Below are 7,993 nucleotides of genomic sequence, written 5' to 3'. Positions count from 1 at the left end.
AAAAAAACTTTCATTAATATTACAAAAAAATTTTTTTAAGTTTATTTGTTTTGAGAGAGAAAGTGAGCAGGGGAGGGACAGAGAGAGAGAGAGGGAGGGAGAGAGAATCCCAAGCAGGTTCTGCACTGTCACCACAGAGCCCAATGTGGGGCTTTAACCCACAAACCATAAGATCATGACCTAAGCTGAAATCAAGAATTGGACACTTAACCGACTGAGCCACCCAGGCGCCTCATAAGCTAGAACGTGTTAAGGAGACTTTTAGTGAAAGGCAAAAGGCCTTGGAATTGCTATCATCAACCCTGTGGCCCTCAAGGAGGTTGCCACAGAGGCCATAAGGTAAGTGAGAAGAATATTATTGGAGACTGGTGAAAAGAAAATCCCTGCTCTGTGGTGGCAAAAAATTGAGAGGCACTGTTCCATGGGGTATCATGAAAACTAGAAAAGACACTGACTGGATGATTAAACTAAGAATCTTTTTTTTTTTTAACTTTTTAAAATGTTTTATTTTTGAGAGAGTGAGTGGGAGTGGGGGAGGGACAGAGAGAGACAGGGACAGAAGATCTGAAGCAGACTCTGTGCTGACAGCAGCAAGCCCATGCAGGGCTTGAGCTCACGAACTGAGAGATCATGACCTGAGCAGAAGTTGGACACTCAACTGACTAAGCCAGCCAGGTGCCCCAAACTAAGAATCCTCTTGAGCAGATTGTTGAAGGTGCGGTTTATTGCACAATGTAAAGTAAAGAGAGAGAGAGAGAGAAGTTGTTAAACACGAGAAACTGTAGGTTTGAAGGTTCTTCAAACAGCATCTTCAAATAGCTAACAATGCTAATATTAAGAAATGGCTCCAGGAAAAGATCAAATCCAAGGAACTGTTATGGAAGAATGGTCTAAAGATGAAACCAGGCATGCAGGGGAGGGATGTCATCAAGATGGCAACACAGATCGTTCCCAATTTCAGTCACCATTTGAAAATCCCACAGCATGGGGGTAGGGTTGAAGCACCCCCCTACAACACAGAGACTGAAAAGGATCACATTAGCAGGGTAAGAGGAGCAGCTATGCTCAGATTGCACAGGCTAGCACAGCACTGCACTGAGAGGCACCTCACCCCAACCCGGACCTACAGTTTTTCCACTGGGGAAAAAAGAACCCAAGCTGAACATCCAGCTCTCCCAGCACCGTGGAATGCTTTCTGGGAGGCCCACGTGGGTCTTAATCTCATAAGGATCATAGGGAAAATCTGTGAGGCTTGATCCCTGGGGATCATATTGAGATGGAGGAGTGGGGGTGGGGTTTACAGCAACCAGTGTTCAGAGCTTGGCTGACAGCATTCTTCCCTGGAGGAGCAACCAAGTAGAGATGGTAGCCAGGGGCTCTGACCATCTGCTGAGATGAGCTGGTGGCCCAGTCTGGTTGGGGATTTAGGTCCACAGCAAATAAGCCATACACATCTTGGAGCCTGTTCAATACTCATGCCTTGGCAGGGAATCCGGCTCAAAGCCCTGCCTAATATTCCCACCTGCCAGAACAGGAAGCCTAACCAGGTTACCGGGGAAGCTGCACAGACAATCCTACAGCCCCATATATACATAGTAGGAGTTGCACAGAGAGCCCAGCCAGTGGTTTTGCCAACCTACAGAGCTGAGTCACTTGTCTGTCGGGTCAGGAAACTTGGTGGGGAGTGCTTCCTGATTCCAATACCCATCCAGTCATACCAGTCTTGGAGAGCCTGTTCTACCACTACACCCAGGCAAGGAAGTTAATTCAAAGCCTGTGTACTGCAGATTATAGCCCAGTCCCACATCACTAGGACACCTAATCAGAGAACCTTGAGAAGCTGTGTAACCCCTCCTACATTGTGCTCCAGGCCAGGAGCCAGCTTAGCAAGGTGGAGAGGAGAAGGATATGTGGTTGGAGAGGCCTGGAAATTTTTTAAATGGTTTATCCTAGTAATTTTAACAGCTTTTTAAAAATATTTATTTATTTATTTATTTATTTATTTATTTATTTATTTTTAAATGTTTATTTTGAGAGAGAGTGAGCAGGGGAGGGGCAGAGAGAGAGAGAGAGAGAGAGAGGGTGAGAGAGAATCCTGAGCAGGCTTCACATGGAGCCCAACACAGGGCTTGATCCCACAACGGTGAGATCACCTGAGCAGAAATCAAGGGTTGGAAGCTTAAACAACTGAGCCACCCAGGCTACCCTGCTGGTTTTATTTTTAAATTATTGCTTAGAATCATCATATTTCCTCTTTGGGTGAACTATCATCTTTTATTTTTTAAAAAAGCATAGGCTTTGTTATTTATTTTTTTAAGTTTATTTATTTTGAGAGAGAGAGAGAGATAGAGAGCAGGCAGGGGAGGGGCAGAGAGAGAGGGAGACAGAGAATCCCAAGCAGGTTCCAGGCCATGAGTGCACTGGAGCTCACAAACTGTGAGATCATGACCCGAGTCGAAACCAAGAGTTGTAAGGTTAACTGACCGACCCACCTAGGTGCTCCTGGGTGAACTATCACCTTATGTGTTTTTCTGGTTTACCTTTGGGGCTGTTGGGTTTTCTTCTTCATTTATGGGAACCATTCATATATTAAAGAAGTGATCACTTTTACCTGTGGTTTGAGTCATGAGCTCTTCCCTCCACCTACTTACCCCTGCCAACTTGCTGGTTACCTTGGTGTATGTTTCTAGGTGAATTAATTAATGTTTTGGTTTCATGAGTTCTACATTTTGTGTCATAATACAAAGACTTTTCCCTTTGATTATAATTATCTACTTAAAAAAATTTTAATAACCATCTGGAATTTGTTTTAGTATAATGTAAGAGGTTAAGAATCAATGACATTGAGTGCTTGCTGTCAACCAAAACTTGTGCTATCTTTCTATGATAAGGAATGGCAGTTGAAACATGGCTGCCCAATTTAACGACTGCATTTTCTAGTCCCTTTGACCTACATGTGTAGACATGTAGTCTGTAATCAACTACAGAATATAAGTGGAGGTGATGTGTGTCACCTACAGGTCAAGACCTTTAAGAGGCTCTCTGTTCCATCTGCCATCTAGACACACAACAGAGGAGTCTATTTAAATTGTGACACCATATGTTGGCAGGAATCTGGGTCCCTGAACCACCATGATCAGGATAGCTACTCACTGATGAGGAACATCCACTGTGACTGGTACATGAGTGACAAATATACTTCCACTGGGATAAGCCACTAAAGTGTTGGAACCTATTATTAAAGTGGTTAGTATGGCTTTACCAATAAGGCATCCAATGAAGAGATAGCTGACCCTGACCGCTCATGTCTGAGCTCACTTTGTTTTATTCAGTGAGTACTCTGCCAACTTCCAGTGAAAGGGAAGTGTTAGTTACACAGCATTTGTAAAGGCTCTGGAAGGGAGGTAGTTTAACTTTCAGAGTTAACTACATGTTAAAGTGAGAATTCTATTTATTGCTCCTGTGTCATCCACATCACTAGACCATACGTGGCAGAATCTGAAAGCAAAAAGCAGAGGTATATCAAACCAATCCAGGCTTATTTTAATTGAACTGTTAGTGTTAATACTTCATTTAAAATAAGACATCCAAATTTAAATTAGGTGGCATACCAAGACAACAGTGGAAAACCAGTTTTTGGCTGCTGGAGATAGAGTTAACAATCACATAGGCAAATTAATAATGACCTATACTCAGCAAAATAGGTTTCATTTGTAAATGTGAATGGATAACCAAAGATTACATCTGAGGAATACATGCAGAAGGAACAAGGTGAGCTGATAAAATATGTAAAGTAAATGAACGACAAATAGTTGGTGATTAAGCTGAGGTTGAATTTAAAAATATTCAAGCATGACAGTATGTACTTTTTCCTCTCAGCTGTCCACCATCAGCCAGATGTTACAAATGTTTGACTCTTTGAAAAACTACTTTGAAAATCAATCTAGCGCCCTACAACGGTGTTGAACTAGTTTGTGAGTGAGTCCACCATTTGTTCTTGTTGCAATTTGTTCAAAATTCGTTGTGAATCTTTAATTAAATGTTCAATGAAGGGAACACCAAAGAAACTTAAAGTTTTGAAGCCTTTAGCAAACTGGAATTATTGGAAACGAAGTGTGTGAATAGGAAGCCATTGAATTTATCACTACAAAAATAAGGAAGGAAAGGAACAAATCAAACAAGGAGAGCTCAGACAGTGTACCTGATTTAATTTTGCAATTTTATAATTGTACATTGTAATTTCTTAAGTTGGGAAAAGAATTTTTTGATGATCTTCAATTTTGGAGAAAAATTTACATTCTGTAATGAATGGAATTAAATGGAAAAGACTTATTATTTTACAACATCTCCAACTGGTTTGCCAAACATTCAAGATAATCAGAAATAGAGACATCTTATTTGATGAATGTTTTGTAATAAAATATTTGTCAAAGAATGGCAATCTCAATGAAATAAAAAAGGACAGTAACGATGAACATATATTGACTGAAATATTCCAATATTTCCATACACAAAGGCATAATCAATAACCTTCACATAGCAGAATTTTTCTGAGCTTACCAGGAATCTCACCATATGTAGAAAGACTATTTTTTCAATACAATATGGGCTACAGAGAAAAGTCTGTTGAAGGTGTCAACAAATTTATTAGTGATGAAGTGCAAACTTGAAGAACATTACATTATTATGTACCAACTAAAAATAACAAGAACGTATTTGTAATTAGAGTCCCAGAAGGAGAAGGGACAATGTGACAGAGAAACATTTGAAGAAATAAAGGCTAAAGTATTTCCAAATATGGAAAACATCAAGCTACAGGTCTTAAAAACTCAAGATACCCAAGAAGGCTGAATAGGAAAAACATTACACACAACCACATCATAGTAAAATTGCTGAAAAACAACAATAAAGGAAAAATCTTAAAAACAGCTAGTGAAAAAAGACATATTCCATATGAACAATGTAACAATGGAAGCTGAATTCTAATCAAGAAGACAATACAATGACATTTTTTTAAATTTTTTTTTTTAACATTTATTTATTTTTGAGACAGAGAGAGACAGAGCATGAACAGGGGAGGGTCAGAGAGAGAGAGAGACACACACAGAATCTGAAACGGGCTCTGGGCTCTGAGCTGTCAGCACAGAGCCCGACTCGGGGCTCGAACTCACGGACCGCGAGATCATGACCTGAGCCGAAGTCGGACGCTTAACCGACTGAGCCACCCAGGTGCCTCTACAATGACATTTTTAAAGTGCTGAAGAAACCCTGAAATTCTATATCCAGTTAAAGAATTCTTAAAAAAAAAAAAAAAAAAAAAAACTAAAGAGAAAGCAAAGGCATTGTTTGTTCCATGACCAAAGAAGAAATCACAAAAGAAATGGAAACTTATCTTGAAAAGAAATGTTGAAAAACACCTATCCTATAAAAATTTGTGCATACAGTTAAAATGGTAGTTACAAAGAAATTTATAGTATTAAATGTTTTCTTAAATATTTCAAATCAGTGATTTAACTTACTACCTTTAAGAGCTGGAAAATTAAGAGAAAATTAAACTTAAAGTAGAAAACAAGGAGGAACATGGGGCTCCTGGCTGGCTCAGTTGGTAGAGCATGCAACTTTTGATCTTGGGATCAAGAATTCAAGTGCAGCATAGGGCAAGGAGCTTACTTTAAAATAAATAAATAAATAAGGAAACCAGAGGAGAACAAAAAGAAGAAGCCAATGAAGTAGCAAACAAAGATAAAGATAATAGAGGAAATCAATAAAGCCAAAAGATGGTTCTTGGAAAAATTTAATAAAATTGAGAATCCCTCTATCAAGAAACAGAAGGTGGGGGGCGCCCTGGGTGGCTTAGTTGGTTGAGCATCCTGATTTTGGCTCAGGTCATGATCCTGGGGTCGTGGAATGGAGCCCTACTTTGGGTTCCATGTTGAATGCGGAGTGTGGGGCCTGCTTAGGATTCTCTCTCTCTTTCCCTCTGCTCCTCTCCCCTGCTCACTCTCTCTCTCTCTCTCTAAATAAAAATAATTTAAAAAAAAGAAATAGAAGGGATATAATACAAATTAGCAGTATCAAGAGTTACACAGGGGACATCACTAGAGACATTAAAATGATAATAAGAAAATAATCATTTGGCCACTTAATAAAAAGTGGTCATTAAAACATACCAAAACTGATCCAAGAAGAAAACATCTGAATGCCCTTATATTTGTTAAAGAAAGTAAATTTTATTTTATTTACTTATTAGAAATTTTTTAAATGTTTTATTTATTTTTGAGAGAGAGAAAAAGAAAGAGAGAGATAGAGTGTGAGTGGGGGATGGGCAGGGAGAGAGGGAGACACAGAATCTGAAGCAGGCTTCAGGCTCCTAGCTGTCAACACAGAGTCCCACGTGGGGCTCGAACTCACAAACCATGAGATCATGACCTGAGGCCGAAGTCAGACCCTTAACAGACTGAGCCACCCAGCCACCCCCAAAAAAGTAAATTTTAAATAAGAAACTTTTCTAGGAAAACTCTGTGCCCAGATGATTTCACTGGTGAATTCTACCAAACATTTAAGTAAGAAATTGTACCAACCATATGTCATATATTTCAGAAAATAGAAGAGGAATATTTTCCAGCTCATTTCCTGAAGGCAGCATAACCCTGATATCAAAACCTGAGGAAGACATTACAAGAAAAGGGAATTGTAGACCAATATCCCTCATGATCATAGGAACAAATATCACTGACAACATATGAACAACACAAAGACAGCAACATATGAAAATAATAATATGCCATGACCAAATGTAAGTCAACTTAGGAATGCAAAATGGTGTAATATTAAAAATTCATTCAACATAAATTGCCACCTTCACAGATTAAAATTAAAAAATGACATGATAATCTTCACAGATGGACAAAAATTATTTGACAAAATTCAATACCTATTCATGGTAAAACATCTCAGCAAACTAGGACTAGAAAGGACCTTCCTCAAACTGATAGAAATAACTATGAAATATCTCCAGGTAGTCATCATATTTAGTGATGAAATGTTGAACATTTCCTGTAGAGTTGGGAACAAGGCAGTGAGATGTGGCCTTTAGAATGTTTTCCCACCTTTTACTGGATGTTTTAAGCAGTAAGCCAAGTAAGAGAGAAAGATTATATTGGAAGAAATAAAATGGCCTTTCTGTGACCTTTACATAATTGCACAGATAAAAACTACAGAAACTACAAAGATCCACACAAACTAATAAATGAACCTAAGGAGGTTACACATATAAGGTACAAAAATCCATTACATACAAAACTCCATTGTATTTTTATGTAGTAGTAAAAGCAAAATGGAAAAGGAATTTATTTACAATGCCATAAAGATAAAAATATTTGGAAGTAAATCTACCTAAATCTGTAAGATATTCCTGAGAGAAATTAAAGAAGACATAAATAAATGGAGAGATAACCATGTTCACAGATTAGAATATTGCAAATGGCTAAGATACCTGTTTTCCCCAAATTGATCTGTAGATTCACCATAACCCAATCATGAACCCAGAAGGCTTTCTGGTAAATTGACAAGTGATTCTAAAATGAGTATCTAAATGGGAAGAACCTAGAATAGCCAAAGCAATCTGGAAAAGAAAAATGCTGGATAAATTGTACAACCTGACTTCAAGAATTAATATAAAACTTCAGTAATCAAGGCACTGTGGCATTGGCTTTAGAACAGAGAAACAGATCAATGCACAGAAACAGAGCCACACACAAATTGTCAATTGATTCTTTGACAGAGGTCCCAAATTAATCCTGTGCTGAAAATGTAGTCTTTTTACTAATGATGCTGGGACAACTGGATGGATAATTATTATGGGAACATAATGAATTTTATCCACACTTCTCAACAAATATAGATCTATGGATCATAGACCCAAATGTAAAATTAAACTATTAGCCTTGAGAAGAAAACATGGATGGATTTTTTTGTGATCTTAGAATAGGCA

Source organism: Panthera pardus, unplaced genomic scaffold (assembly GCF_024362965.1).
Source record: "Panthera pardus isolate Hobbes unplaced genomic scaffold, ASM2436296v1 HiC_scaffold_15, whole genome shotgun sequence".
Taxonomy (NCBI): Eukaryota; Metazoa; Chordata; class Mammalia; order Carnivora; family Felidae; genus Panthera; species Panthera pardus.
The sequence above is the reverse complement of the archived record's forward strand: the minus strand, read 5'-3'. Positions refer to the sequence as shown.